The 16,575-nt window shown below is 37.3% G+C and overlaps 1 protein-coding gene across 1 annotated transcript in view; it reads right to left on the reverse strand.

Moving 5' to 3' along the window:
• The window catches only part of ENOX1 (ecto-NOX disulfide-thiol exchanger 1), a 2,044,058-nt gene extending 2,039,842 nt beyond the window's left edge, over positions 1-4,216 (reverse strand). Inside the window, exon 1 of the mRNA XM_044071707.1 lies at positions 4,063-4,216. The gene's annotated coding sequence lies outside the window, so the exon portion shown is untranslated. The remainder of the gene's footprint in view (positions 1-4,062) is intronic.
• Between the last annotated feature and the right edge of the window lie 12,359 nt (positions 4,217-16,575).

Consider the following 16,575-nt stretch of genomic DNA (forward strand, 5'->3'; position numbering starts at 1 on the left):
GTGTCCAGACACCGGAACCGTGACTTGAGCAGCCCAAACACACGCCTATGATATTACGTGTTTGTGCGTGTGCCTCATTATGGCGCTCCTGTTCAGGTGTGTGTGCATTTCTGATGGGTGTCATCAGCCACGCTCAAGTGCATAACCTGCATCCCCACTAGGGGGCGGGGTGGGAAGTCCCCAGTGGCAAATGATTGGTACAGCTGCGCCAGATGCCAGATGTGGGAATCGTGGTAGCTCCCAGGGCAGCCAGCACACACATTCATTATTATGCCCTGGGCATCACACACGACCTGGCAGTTGATGGAGGGGTATCCCTTGCGGTTAATGTAGACTCTACCCGCCACCGGCTGGTGCTTTGATGCATATGTGCGTGCAGTCTATTGCACCCAGCACCTCAGGGTATCCCGCTATTTGCTGGAAGAGACGCATATTGCTGGCCACAACTTCACGGTCATTAGGGACATATATATGATCACTGAAATGTGGTGACATGGCATCCAGGAACTGGTGCAGTACCCTGGAGGCTGATGCCTGTGATATCCCCATCATATCACCAGTTGGTCTCTGGAAGGTACCTGTTGCTAGTATTCTTAGGCCAACACATACCTTGGTTTCCACTGGGATGGGTTTCCCTCTGTTGGTTCTGTGTGTGAGGTGTGGCCTGCACAGCTCAACAATCTGCTGCAGGAGCTCTCTGTCCACTCTATAGCGCTCTACTATCTCCAGCTCATGTAACCCATGGTAGGTGACCCTGGGCCTGTATACTCTTCTCCTTCTCCTCACTCTGGGTTGTCTGTCAGCATCTGCATTGTCACCACCCTCAGCAATTCGCCTATGCCTGATTATAATAGCCATGGCAGCCCCTAGCATTTCTGCTCTGAGTTCAGCTTTATTTCAGTTTTCAATTCTGATAGCTTAGCTTCTGGCAGTATCTCTTGTGAGAAACAGCCTTCACTGCTCTTTGTTGTGTTTTAAGTGCTGGGCTGGGCTTCTAGTCTGCCTGTGTAATTGCCTGCTTGTAATTGTTTCCACCAATTAACTCCAGCAGTATTCCCTGGCAGTTTCCTGTATTTTGGTTGTTTCCTGTTTCCTCTCTGTTTCCTGAGGGGAGCAATGTGCACACCAGCTTAAACACGCCACAGTCACTTAAACGCTACAGACACATCCCTACACAGTGTTACACGCTACAAGACACATCCTTACACGGTGTTAGCTAGGCTGATTCATGCTAAAACGCCAAGACACTGCCTTACACACGTGCACACCACAAGAAACCGTTGTAAACAGTTTGCAACACGCCCCACATGTTGAACTCTGCCTTACACGCTAAGACACGCCACAAGATGCACGTATATCAAGAAACTTGGAGTGTAGGGATAGCGATACCCTCAATTTCTTGACTTTCCTAGTGTTCTGTTGGGACACACCTCCCCTGATGTCTGTCTGTCATCTGTTACCTTACATTGCCCTCCAATCTGGGACATTTCTTTCTATCCTTCCTCCGTGATGTCACCTACCTCTTACTCTGTTCCTCCCCCTTCTCTAACTCTTACACTACTCAGAAAGTGCTCATTACCTATGTGGCAGTGTGATTCAGTATTGTAACCCTCATTTACATAGGATTGCCTAGTAATGCTTAGTTACATATCTTACACGGAGCTTTCCCCCCTTGACAACCACTAAACGGAGGCCATATTGTTTTTAGTCTGCAAGTCCCTCCATTGACATTCCATGTAATACATAAATCCCACAATTGTGGGCTTATAAGCTTCGGTTTTCAGTTTTAGGTAGCGCACCCCATTTATGCTGGTGTGCTGCAGTTAAACACAATAATCCCGTGAAAAAAAAGTTAAATAACTTATTTTTGCAACACTTTTCATGCCAATGGCCACATATTTGGCCATTGGCATGCTTAATGACACATATGCACCCTTTATTTGGAGCTGACATAGCTCCGTTTTTGATTTTGCAGAAATGTACTCAGTTGTCAGCTGAGTACATTTCTGCAGCTAACACGTCCGTTACACGGACTGGTTTCTGCTTCGTGGATCGCTGAAATACCTCATTTGCATATCTTGGAGCTGCAAATGAGGTATTGAGCATTTCCACGCCCAGTCCGTGTAAGAGACGTGTTAGCTGTCTCTTACACGGAGGTTTGGGCTGTACCTGAATCGGGAGGCTTACACGGAGGCTTACACTACTCTTGAACTCCGTGTAAGCCTTCCTGAATCTGGCCCTATGTCTAAATGTATAATAACATCTAATTTTAGTCAGACCGCTCCAGCTTTATAGAAAAATCTAATTATTCCATGAAGCTTCACTCATTCAACCAATGAAATAATTAATAATCAGTGGGCTTAGGCTCTTCAGAACAGAAGTACAAACAGAAGCCCAAGCACAGAAAATCTGACAGCATGGTGATCTAGCTTGCAGTTTGAAATCAATCAGTTGGAAACAAATATAACCAGAAGATTCCCTATACATCATTTGAAATGATAAGTAGGTATAATCCCACCCCAAAAAAAAAAAAATCCTCCAGATTCTCTTGGTATTGAAATCAAGGAGCATGGAAAAATTCAAATAGAAAAGCAATTCACAGATTACAACAGTGCAATGTTGTAACAATGGGAAAAGTCTGAAATGTCAGCATTGCAAACTACTGGGTAATATAAACAACCTACAATCACTGGGAAAATGTTGCCACATAATCCAAAGGGGTAATGCAAAATTAGCTACAATGTGGAAGTGAATCATTCAGAAAGCAAAATATGAGCATAAATGTTACAATTAATTTAAGCAATATAATTTGCTGGAATTCAACTGCCACTGTTAGCTTCAGTAGCTTGACATGTGCAACAACATGGAACAAATTCAGCTTTTTAGATGCAGATCTATGAAAACAGCACTTTCAAAGGATATGACATTTTACCTTCCGAGTAAATTGTTTGGAAGTATCTTCTAGTTTCACTGAAGATGCAATAGTTTTGGACTTTTCACATTTCAGTTCAGAAAAGTCAAGGGCATAAAATAGCATATGAGGTAGTGGGATACAGTCCCCTCCCAGTACTTCCGTTTTGGAATTTACAAAATTCTTACTGTGAGTCATGTGATACCGTTATACTTTAGCATTGCTGCTGCAGTGTAAATCTGGGGAAAAACATTTAAACTAATCAAATGTTGTTTAATGACTTCTGCAAACATTATGAGTAGCCTCAAAATATCATCCCTTATATACACACATTTCATTCCTGTTCTACTCTTTTGTTCATCATCTTTCAAGTATATATTTTTAACTTCCAAATTTTGAAGAATCCAAGGCAAGAAATTTTGTTACATTGACTTCTGTACTGGAATGGAATGGTAAAACATATTTGCATATTGTTAATGTAACTGACAGAAGGTACGATTATAAAACACCCTGAATGAACATAAAACCCAGAGGATGCAGAAAAATGCCCAAACTACACCAATGATGTCAACAATATACAGAACTGCACAGTTACTTATTATACATGTCCCTTTTAATTTAGAAATGAATGGTTTATGGGCCTAATGACTACCATACAGCTTGAAGGGATGCAGCATGTTTAGAGGCTAGGGTGGTGATTCTGTCAGGGAACAGTGTGCCTCCTTACACATTTCTGATGTTTATATTTAAGAAAAAAGAACAGTGAAGAGCACGGCAAGATAGACTGGCTTACGCATTATTTGACCTACACAGCACTTATAATTGAGAGGAACTCCAGTATGCTATCACAATAATGTTTTCTGGCTGTATGCTAATGTACTTCACAACATAAAACACATGCTTACAGGTACACTACAAATGTAGATAGGCATTAGACATAGACACTGATAAAACATTACACTTGGCCATGAAGTATTGCTAAGGAAAATTCCTCAAAATATAACTGAAGTGTAGGTATTAAACAAAATGACATGATTATCCATACAAACTCCAGTAATTTGGTTAGAAGACATTTTGTCTAAATCATCATATCTAAGAAAATACATTTAAAGTTGCACACATGTTTACAATAAAAAAAAGGATCTGCCTACCGTCCTCAGATGAAGATTGTTATACTATCCATTCATTGATCTGCTCCATCACCATTCACCACTACAAGAAAAGAAATGAATTCTTCTGAGGACTTGTTAATACCGTTAGCTGGCATTAATAAAAAATCACCTTATTGTTTCATGCCTTGGTAGCTCATTCAGTTATTGGAAACCAGACTGCAGATAAATCGATAAGAAAAAAAAGGACTTAAGCATGAGTGCACACAACCTACTACTGTTTAGACACAAATATATTACAAAGCTTTAATATAAGTTATCAATACAGAGATTATAGTTACAGTTTTTACTCTTCTAACTGCCACATACAGGAGTCATTACCAAATTCCGCTTAACAAGCATACCTCTCAACCTTGTAAAGCAAGAGGTCCGGACAAAGCCATGCATAATGGGAGGACAAAGACTCATAGGTTCGGTTCATAGATTAGTACGAAGCTAACTGCCCTTGCGAGCCATTTTAAGCTTAGCCAATTATCCCTTCTGAGACTCAAACCCTGCACCTTGTGTTTGTAAGGCAAACACCTTAACCATTAGGCCACCCTCCCAGGGTAAAACATAGACATAGATTAGTACTAGGCTAACTCCCCTTGTGAGCCATTTTAAGCCTAGCCAATTATCCCTTATGAGACTCAAACCCTGATCCTTGTGTTTGTAAGACAAACACCTTAACCATTAGGTCACTCTCCCAAAATTAAATATTGTTCTTACAAGCTTAGAAAGTTGAAAGAGTAAAGGTTTTGCATTAGCATGAATTTTCTGAAGGTTATGAAGTCTGAAACTCAAATGTATGTCATTATTTCCTTACTTCAGTCCTCAATGATTCCTGAATGATTTGCCAAAAAATCAAAGTTTTATGAGGAACAGACTAAAAATATGAGGCAAAAATCTGGACATTTTGCGAAAATCTGGACTGTTGAGAGGTACGTTACCAAGCAGTAGTGTCCTGTAATGAAAAAAGGGTGATTTGTGTTTTATACTATAACAAAGAATTGTAAAGATGTAGTTTGCCAGACAGCAGACGATTATAGTATCCCATACAAAGCTAACTGATATTCTTAGTCTGTTTTGAATGTAGTACAAGGCTGAATCAGTCAGCTGTGATAATGCATGTAAATAATATTAGATAACATGCTACTTTCCACCCAGCCATATATAGATGACCTAAACAGTACAAATAAGGGTGCTGTCAACACAGTTTTCACAGGGGTGTACCAACCGAGCAGAATCTATGAAAGCACTGGAAGCACAGCTTATTATCCCTGTATGAGTTCAGCCAACAGTATATACAGATATATGGTGACAAAATGATCCCATATTTTTGTCACATCAGTCATATAATGCTGTTCATACTGCTGCAGCACAGCAGCATCATAACTGCCTCACTTGTACAAGCAGACCCACATATCACACAAACACACAGAGGACCTAGAACACGTAATCAAAGGATGTGTATTCAAGAGCCACTGACTAACATCCTTAAAACAAAAGACCTCATGCACTGAATGCTCTAGTGATCTAATCATCAAAAATGACTGTACACAAAATGTTACTGCAAGCAAGCCGAAATTGTTGGAGGTGCAAGAATGAGCAACAGACAGACTGGGTGTATATATTTTGGACCTGTGTGGAACTGGGCGACTTTAGTTAGTTTTGCAAAATCAGGTAAAATTTTGAGAAAGCAATCTGTGTTGGAGAAAAAATATGCTGTTGAGCCAGTACCCAGAAAGTGTAGAGGGAACACAATCAAGATGTTTAACAGGACTAGTACTGTTAGTATCTAAAATAAGTAATCAATAGGCACTGAAAAACATATACAAGCTGTGGAAATGAGGTATTAGTAATAATGAAAGAAATCAGAGAAATGGAATACTATGGTGCAAACAAGGACACAAGATGATGGAAGGGTAAATGGATACTTTGGGATCAATGTGTCTAGGTAAGAGAAGCACAGCTATGGGGTCTGAGAGAGATACATCATTATTATTACTTTTTAATATATTGTAGTGGTCTATAAGTCATTTACTTCCCTTTGACGGGAATGCTAGTAAGCCTATGATACCAGGTTGCATCCAGTTGCAAAATATTTAATCTAGTTGAGTGTTGTTAGTGATCTTAAAAGAGGTCAAATTAAGTTTTGTAAAATAGGGGTAACTGCCTGAGACCTTATATTGTGCATCATGCATGAGGATGGCACCATCTGTAATATACTTATCTACTGGAAAAGCAAAAAGAGAGAAAACTGCACAAGAAGAAAAAACGCAGCAATCCACTTAATGAGATATAATATAGATTATCAGACTTAAAATAATCATATCAGTGTTTAGTGTACAACTTTGACATGTGATACTGTTTTCCCTTCTGTATGTTAATATGATCTCCAAGTTGGCAGTCTCACAATGAAACAGTTTTGATAAATGATCAGGTCTTATAATGACTTGTAGCATTTGTCAAGGAAGGCATTTGATAAGGTGGACCTGATTCAGTCATTCTTAAGTTATATTATGCAGGGGTCCTGTTCTTCACATACAAATGTAAACCATATTCATTAAGGAATCATCAGGTCTGCATCATGATGTATAAATAAAATTGTTGTAGCACAGCAGCATTGTTCTTTCTACTTGAACTGGTGGGCTGCATTTTCAGCAACATTTGCCAGTAATGCCTTGCAGTGCAGCAGAATTCCAGATGTTATGAAGTCTTTTCACAGAATACAAGGCCCAAATCAGATGTATATCAGAATATTGTAGGAATGAGTAAAAGTACAATGATGATAAGAAATTTTCTGAATTGCATTGCTCATTCCTGCATACAAGATTTAGATGCAATCGTTCACACTTGTGTATGAAACACCTTGCTTGAAACATCATACAGGTCTACCCCTGCCATCAGGTTGTGCAAGTTTGCAGGCCATATACAGTGCACAGTTCTACTCTGCTGTGCAACCACCACAGATATATGTTAAGTATAGCTGTGTTTGGTATTCAACATAAGAGTATATGGTTGATTTCCTTTATGATTTTTTTCATAATTCATCACCTGTAGACTTTGAACCCCTGGAAGTCTTTTCCGCCCCGCTCAGTTATCAGAGTCTTATAAGAGTGATTTAATTTCTAGGTACAATGTATACTGAGAGGTTTATGATGGCTCTAAGGGAACAATAACAGGGCTTTCACTTCTTACAGAAATAAAAAGCATCTCCACTCCATGTGTTGTTCTCTATACTATAAATCACTTGCAGTCACACAAGATCATCTCACTAACTCCTTAAACAAAATAGCACCACGAGACAAAAACAAAAGCAAGCTGGGCAAACAACTAGCCAAAAAAGTAGGAAGGAAGCAAGGTAAATAAAAAGAACAGAAACGCAAACATCTGCTGCTAAGATAAGTACTTCATATAACAGTACAATATCATTTTTTTTTTTAATTTCTTAAATTTTTTTTCTGCATGTTCATTTCCTATAGCTAGAATCCCAAATCAGTAGTACCACATGGAGGATGAAGGTCTTTCCAGCACACCCTTAACTAATGGAGCAAAATCCCTCCTCTAATTCAAGAATGTACAGCCAACTTGCATAATGCAGTAAATGGATGGATGGAAGATCAAGTTATGACCACACAAATGTCAGCAGCAGAAACTTTCTAAAGAAAACAGACAGTGTTATGGCAGCCCTAGAAGAATGAGCTCGGACTTGTCCAAAAATGGATTTAGTTGCAGAATAGTAACAAAAAAGATAAAAACTAGAAAAATTAGGTACAGCCCCCTTAGAAATTGCAATATCAACTATACCTTGAGAAAAGGAAACAAAAACAAAGGCTTTCTGAAAGGCTTCCTCATAGATATGTAAGCCCTTATAACTGTCAGTGAGAAGTCATATTAAAGAAGACATTCTCTTTCATATTCTGATGGTGCAGTTAACGAAAAGTCAACTAACTCTACTGATTACCAGTGATAACTGTCATAGCTTTTGGCATAAAAAAGGGTCATTAGTAAATGCAAAGCTGTGTCATTGTGGATCAATGCACATAGTTTGAAAGCTGTAACAGATTGAAGATCGGAAAACACTCTAAACAAAGCGATAGCTAACAGTAAAGCTGTTTTCAAAATGAGAAATATTAAAGAGACAGAGTAAATGGTTCAAAAGGTTATTCAGTGATCTCTCAAAAGCAAAATTCACCTCCCAGAAAGGCATCACATTCTTCTCTGAATGTTTAAGGGGAAGAATATCTTTTAGAAAATAATTACCAAAGGAAGTGATATAGCTACATGAATACCATGAACATTCTCTGAAAATAAGTCAGAATGTTTCGGAAAAGATGAGATTAAAAAAAAAAAACATGCAGACAGTTTTATCCATGCAGCTGTGGTATACAGGGATGAACTGCTAACTATTACCAGGTGAACAATGTTTGATTTGCACCACAGTCTCTGAATTGCAAAGAGATGAGTGGATGGGCTCAAGCAATTGAAGCTAGCCTGCCCACCACAGGGGGTGAGAAGTGGTCTGGCTTGCCACATTATCAGTGCCAAATGGTGGGCTATGGGTCGGCTTGTGCTGTTAAGTGAAGCATATGTTACTAAGTTTGGAATGATGTGGGTAGAACTAGGGTGGAAGCAGGTATATCATCCCTTTCTTGGTAGCTATTATCAGTCATTGACTCTTCTACAGGGAGGTGTTAAGAGGGATGGGATATGGACCTACATGGGACTTGCTCACTGGTCCATTCCCTACTGCCCAATTCTTTCCTCCAGGGTAACAAATAGAGCCAATCAGGCCTCAGAAAAGGAATGAATGTTCTCTCATCCAGTTCAGGGATCCCCGGCTCTCATCCCTGGAAGAAGGAATGTGCCAACAAGGCACAAGTAGGGGAGCCATTGGGCAATGTCATAGTGAAAAATGCAAATATAAAAACGCCAATTTTACTTATATGGCATGAGAAAGCCTAACAGTAATTATAAAATCCTTTATTTTGCAAAATATAAATTTGTAGTGGTATTCTAGGATATATATAGTCCTTGTATACTATAAGATGTTATCCTTAATGAAGGAGTAAGTAAGGTCAGAATTAACTACTGATTTTCATTGACTTAGACAACAATTATATGATGGATCCCCAACCAAAATTAATAAGCCAAATAAATCAACTGGCATTCCCAGGAAGTCATCAGAATTTTTTAATTATTAATTTGAAGTATATATCTCATATATTCATACAGTCCATCAGGCCACTTTACTTAAGCAGAAAGTACTGCAAGTTCAAATTTTAAAAATTCCCTAGAATACTTGGAGGAGCAAATGACTGTAACTAAAGAAATTATTCTTTTTAACTGGGCAATAGAAGATTAACCACATAATAAGGCTTTACCAACTTTAACACTATTGGCCGACAAAAAAACAATTACTAGAAAATGGAACTCAAGCTCTAACCCAACTGTAATTGAAGTAATGAGAATTTAAAAGGGAAATAAAAGAAATGGATGGGGGATCTTTTACAAAGATGACGAAGCACATTACATAGAAATAAATATAACTTGTGGGAATAATACATGCAGAATAATGACCAACAGGAGTGAAAGGAAAAAAGGGACTGAGCAATTTATGTAACTGAAGAAATGCTAACTGTAAAGAGAAAATGTACAATGCATGAAAATATGCGCATGCATGCGTGTGTGAACTAGCGATACGTCAGGAAATAGAGGAAATCAAAATAATGAAAGAACACAAATCAAGAGTAATAATGGAGTAAGATGCAATGTAGATGGTTCTATTTTGGGATGGAGAAGGATTTAATCATGAAGGATAAATGCTGTTACAAAAGAAAACATGCATACTGAATGTGAATAACTACAGAAATTACAGATCAGTGAAGTTAAGTAATCTAGGATCAGGGGAATGAAGTATGATAAATGATATAGGGGTTTGTATAGGCAGAAAAGGTATATGAGGATGGAAAAGTAGCAGCTATACTGATGCTGTGTAACTCTTCTTAGGGATATCATTTGCTCAGTTCAGAAGGTGAAGAATTAGAACAAAAGTGTCATATATGATATAGAGAAAGTTAAAGATTATCATAGTTTGCATTCCATGTGGAACAAAATATTGGACAAGAATACTTATCTAATAATATACATGCATACAAATGTTATTAATGCAACAGTAAAATGGAGGTGGAATCAACATATGGAAAGAAGGTAAATTATTTTAAGGATAATTTTAAGAGTGTACTTTGTAAGTGAATAGTTTAATTTAAACATTTGCTGATTGGGATAAACATGAAACTCAATGGCGTTTTTCAATGCTCAAAATGGCCTGCAAAGGAGTTAAGTATATATTTCAGAAACAATTAAGAGCCAGTAAAGAAAACAAACTCAAAAATCAAAATAATAAAAATATAATACATAGAATAAAAAAAAAGCATGAATACTGAATTTATCTTACCTGAAGTAACAATAAGTATGTATACTGATATTGCAATGTGGAAAATTAAGTAAAGTAGTTCAATTTGGTTCATTTCCCATTATTTATTAGTGTATGTCTAACATTCAACAAGTCATTAGAGGCAGGAAATACACAAAATTCATTCAGGTTTATTTAGTAAACCATAAATTAAAATATTAACCCATCTGACTTTGCAAAAAGCAAGTAAAACAACCAACACCTTCATAACAGTGACAATTTCACACAGCCCTTCCATAGTATAGATTATCTTAGGCTGCAAACCTCACCTAGAACAAGCTCTCAACTCCCAAGCTTAGCTGCTTTGACAGGTTTAATCCAAGGCTGTAGGCCTCTCCCAGACCCTATATTCAGCTTCAAAACAGGTATTTCCTCCAGGTATAATCCACAGGTTACACTTATCAGACTATCCATAGCTGGGACCTCTTTTAATCCACACTTCCACATTTTCCTTTCAGTTGATCCTTCAGTGAGGAACTATTTTTTTTTAATTTAGCCCTCCACTGCACTTTCTTTTATAGTGGTAAATGGCAATTAAGAACATGTGATTTGGCTAATTGCTGTAAGAATGCTTCCACAGTCTATATATTCCAAGAAAACAAAGCACACATACATTGTTGCATAATTAGCATGTTACACTATCACCACTATTCAAGACTTTATGTAATATTTATAGGCTCAACATATTATAAAATGCAGTATTCAACATACTTCTGATAGAGAAGAAAAATGCTTTGGTTCAAGTCAGAAGCTTGAATAAGCTGCAGTCATGGCTGGCTATGTGTACAAAAAGGAAAACAAATACATAAGGTTTTTCCAGGGATTCATGATGAAATAAAATAATGCAGCGTTGACAACTTTTCTTGTTTTTTTTTTTTTTTTAATCAGGATGAGAATCATTATTGTTCATTGGAATTATAATGTAAGAGCATTAACTAGTTGAGGTCACCAATTTATCTAGGCATTTGCTTATTTTTATACTAACATGCACTTAGTTCTAAAGTTTACAGTGACCCATGTGAGTCAAATAAGCTTACATTTTAAACTGGGAAGAAAGAAACATGAACTGTTTAATTTGGTCATTGCATTTTTGCAACTCAGATATGTCAACAGTGAAAGACAGAGCTAAAAGATGGACCTGTAATGCTAACTAAGGACATTACCTAACTGCCAATTACTAATGCATCTTAAGAGAAAATATTTTGATGTAATCAGCAATATTAAGTTGTTTTTCATTATTGCTTAAGAATACATGATCAAGATTAAATAAGGTTACTTGGAGACAAAATAAGCCCCATTATTTAAGCAAAGTCATTGTTTCTGGAGATGTGTTGTCTAGATAAGATATGTGAGGAAGGTAGATGACAGCAAAGCAAAAATCTAGTTCAATGACATCTAGTGTGAAATAGCATGGCATTTGTATTTGATATGTTGAGATCAACTTTTTTGTAGAAACAGTACTGAAAGATTAAATGCATCTGGTGTGACTTACACAATCAGAATACACTAAAAACATACTTAAAACCAATGTAAAATCTTATCTTACCGATGCTGGTCCCAAATTCCCACAAAAAGTACTGAGCATGGAGATACTACTCTCATGTGCCTCTTCACCCCCTGAATTTATCTAACCCCAATGTTACTCCATTTTGCAGAAAGCGGAAAAATAAAGCCCCCAACTTCTGCATTTCATGACAACCCATTTACAGTGATGAAGTTCTTCAGCACAGTCTTTCAAGGAAATCTGTTTTTTGTACAAATCTGATCTGGAAATTAATTATTCAATAGGTCACAGAGAGCCAGATTAAATATTTGTTAATATCAATTTAAATCTTACTCATTGTGAGCAGGATTAGATCAGCTGTGTTCAGAGTCTTCTACATTTATTTATTATTTATTAACTGGAATTTGTTTACACGAATAGTCACTGATCTCTGTGGAACAATTTCAATTCAGCCCAGAGGTACAGAGCAGCAAACCAAAGAATACAGCATGATACACAAAGAATTCACTGAAGGCAACATAGTTATGTGAACAGGAATGTTTATAAAGTTATGTAGCACAGTTAAAGAAAATACAGTTGCAGTCACAATGCTACTGCATACTTTACTATATATACATATGTGTACTCTGTAAACAACTACATAAAATATTGGGCATATCAACTGCTGGAGAGTCTACTGAAAAGGAAATTATGAAAACTAGTGAAAATCTGTGAAAAAATTTCACAATACTTTTAAATGTGTATTACTGTTTATTATTTTTTTTGTTCTACTTATAAAATCACTAATGTGGATACCAAACAGTTTTTGTGTTGCAATTAATCTAAATGCAGCCAGTTGAGTAATGGCTAAAAGGGAACATGGTAGATGGTACTGGTGTGTTCAGTAACTACAGAATACATAAATTTACAAGCATTTAAGAAGCTATATAAACTGGATGAGTGCTACAGACTGCATTTCTGACATTAAAATATATGATAGAAGTAATGCAACTAAAATACTTTATTGGTGTATTACTTTAACCTTGTGCACATTCTACAGCAATGGCACTCTTATCGGTATTGTATACATTCATTTGACTGCTGAACATTTCCCCAGGCTGAGAATGAAACTGATCATTTATGATCAGTGGTTCATTATAGTCAACAAACAAATAATTACATAATAAATTAAAAAATAACATATTTAATCCAAATAAATTTTACTTAAGTTTTAACAGTTGAACTTCTACTATCAAAAGCAAATTCCCATGATGTTTTATAGTCTACTGCTTTTAAAGAAAGCTACCTTCTGGTGACACTTGTCATGTTTAAACAACAGGCCTCCAGAATGTGTAACTTCAGTTAAATGCCTGAGTCTCAACCAGAGTCTTCCTGCTGAATCCCATCTGACCTTCCCCATAAGTGATTCCTTTATGTTTTTGCCATTTTTAAGATAGAGTAAGTTAGATCTGTTTTATTAATTACTCTGAAAAGTAGCAAAGAAAAAAAACACCTACCAGTTATCAGTTCTTACCAGTTATGATAATATATAATGAGTAATTTCTGAAAAGTAATACTCTGGTGGGCAACTCTTATCATAAAGTACATTTGGATATGCCAGGGATTGACTTTTTGATGGTGTGTTGTTATTTGACAAAAATGGATTACATATTAAGAATGAATGGAAGCATTATTTTGGCAATGGAACTGGCAGGTTTGATAGTGGAAAAATATATAATGAAAGAATCATATTAACAGATTGTTTTTAGACAGGATTTTACAGACTCCATTGAAATATGAATATCCTAGTAGCAGTATAGAAAGCAGTGACAATTGTAATGTATTATTCATTAGTCACTCTGTAACTAAATAAAATTAGGTATGGAAGTATAAGACGATATTGCATCAGTTTACCTGGAAACTGTATGTATATCCATTTGCTTAAACGTTAAGTAGAAAAAGAATGGGATAGCAAGAAATGAATCCTCATTTCACCATCATTGATTATGTGGAAAACTAATGTTCTTGCAAAGAGGAATTGTCATGTTAAAATAAGTAGGGAATTCGAGCTTTTGAGGTATAATCCCGATTCGATCTACCCAAGAAACCAAAGACAAAGTTAAATATTTAAATAGGTTGTTTTGGATGAAACAGACAATCCCCAGGATTCACTAATCTTCCGTGTAAGACTAAATTGGTCTTACACGGAAGAGCCAGTCTAAGAGTACATACTAATGAGGGCACGGTGCCTTAACTCTAAAACTAACATGGAGTGTGGACGAGTGTAGGGGGTGTGTCGGACTGCCGATCAGTCCAAAAATCCATGCCCCTGTAAGTTTGAAACTCGGGAAATGTCTAGTTACATGAACGAGTCCGCTCACATGTGTACATTCTAACACTACACTCCCCCATATAATAAACCCCGTACAAATATAAAAAGTAAAATAAATGGGTTTTTTTTCATTTCTGATATAGCTGCCCATATTTGCACGTATTTCTGCGGGTTTGCCCATTGCTTAGCTACATTTAGCAGTTTAGACACTGAAGAGGATAATAAGAAAAATATATGCAAATTAAGCGAAATAGCGATAGCGTAGTGGTTAGAGCCTTCGCACAAAGAGGAGGCATTCCCGGTTCGAGTCCCACCACTACACTTTTCATTTTCTGTTGGAAATCTGTATACAAAAATATTTCCTGACATGTATTATTTAAAGTTTTGTAAAAAGCATTGAAATGTTATATGTAGTAGTGAACGAATTTTATATATATATATATATATATATATATATATATATATATATATATATATATATGTATAGGAAGGTGAAATGGTTATGCATACTGATGCATGAGTAACTTGTTTTAAGCAATGTAAAGCACTTCTAAGCATATTTTACCAGTACTGAGCATATTTATATTTAATTGCTCGTAGCTGAGCACTGCATTAACTAGCGCAATGTCTTTGTGCGGAGTTGTGCATCGCGCAAACAGAACATGTTTGTGGGTAGCTGCACACCGTGCTAACCAATGCAACGTCGGGCAACGTCGAGCAACGTCGGCCAATGTCAGGCAATGTCGAGCAATGCTGAGCAAAGTTGGGCAAAGTTGAGCAAAGTCGGCTAGACACGGCCACACCTCCTTTATGTACATTAACCATTCAGGACTGGCAAGTAGGAAAATAAAAAACAGTGACAGGACTCGAACTCGAGATACTGTGCACTATAGTCACAGTACATAACCCCTAAGCCATGACAGCATTTCATAACCATGCACTTTCAACAGACACATATCTATCAAAGGAATATTAAACATTGCTAACATCAGCTAAGCAGGTGTGCCTACAGCTGAGTTTTTTCAAAACTGGCCAATCACAAATAAGTGTAGGAAATGAGGCATATTTAAGCTCCACAGGCAGGAATACTTGCCATAACTGTTTGTAGCTCCGTTCTGCAGTCAGCATGGCCGGTGTTGGAGAAGGCACTCGATTTCAAGCGCAACGTTGGGGCATTGAGGAGACCAAAGTAATGGTTTGGCTCCTTTTCCACAATCATGAGGAAAGACTCCTGCGGGGCCAGTACCAGGGCATCCAATACAAATCAGAGGCCTGGAACTGTCTAACACATGATCTCACCAGTGCCACTGGCGTTCCTCGGACTGGTGAGCAGGTCAGGCACCATTACTCTGACCTGAAGTGACGTAAGGAGGATCAACTGGACCAGTGGATCCAGGAGGCCTGTGGGATGGAAAATGCCCCACTACTGAGTAAGTAGCCATTGTATTAAGTATTTAAGAATTGCTGTTCTTATCTATACTATGGATAGGTATGTCTCATTATCACTGCATTTACTTCACAGCTGCAGGTGTCCGGGCTATGAATCAGCAAGCCCATGAAGATAGGCTGCAAAGGCTGCATCACCAGGCAGGTTAGTAATTATTCTGCATGTACTGTTATATAAAATAAATGAGAGAGCCTTCAAAAAAGTGTTTTAACCCAATAAATAAAGGTGTAGTAATTCTTTAATAAAGGTATAATTCCTGGAGTGCATCTGTGTGATTTTTTTTGATATGTTGTTGTGCTGTTGCATTTTAGAAATAGTACTGTGGTATTAAGCAGTGTTAGTTAACCCACACTTGGGTAGCCCCATATAAAGTGGATGAGGGGAGTGCCAGTAGCTTTTATGCATATTCACAGCCCTTAACTGTTGGTTCATGCCCAGCATGTACAAGTTAATCTGGCACATGAGTAGCTTGGTATTGTGTTCCCCAGAAATGTCAGTGTGCTGCCAGAAATGTAGGGAGCTGTTAACATATAACTGTTAATTTCACCTGAACATATCTAGATAATTATATGAAAGTAGAGCTGTCAGTGTACCATCTCAGCAGTAGTGTGTGTGAGCAACTCTTAAAATATGTAGCAGTAACATCTGCATCCTGGTCAGTTTGTATGTCAGATACAGCTCATGTATATAATGATCTAGCAAAATCCAATTGCACAATAGAAGGATATTGGGTAGTGAAATAATACATGTAAGTGACATATAACTGCAGTTAATAG

The sequence above is a fragment of the Protopterus annectens genome, chromosome 5.part0 (assembly GCF_019279795.1).
Source record: "Protopterus annectens isolate FY-2018-M chromosome 5.part0, PAN1.0, whole genome shotgun sequence".
NCBI lineage: Eukaryota > Metazoa > Chordata > Ceratodontiformes > Protopteridae > Protopterus > Protopterus annectens.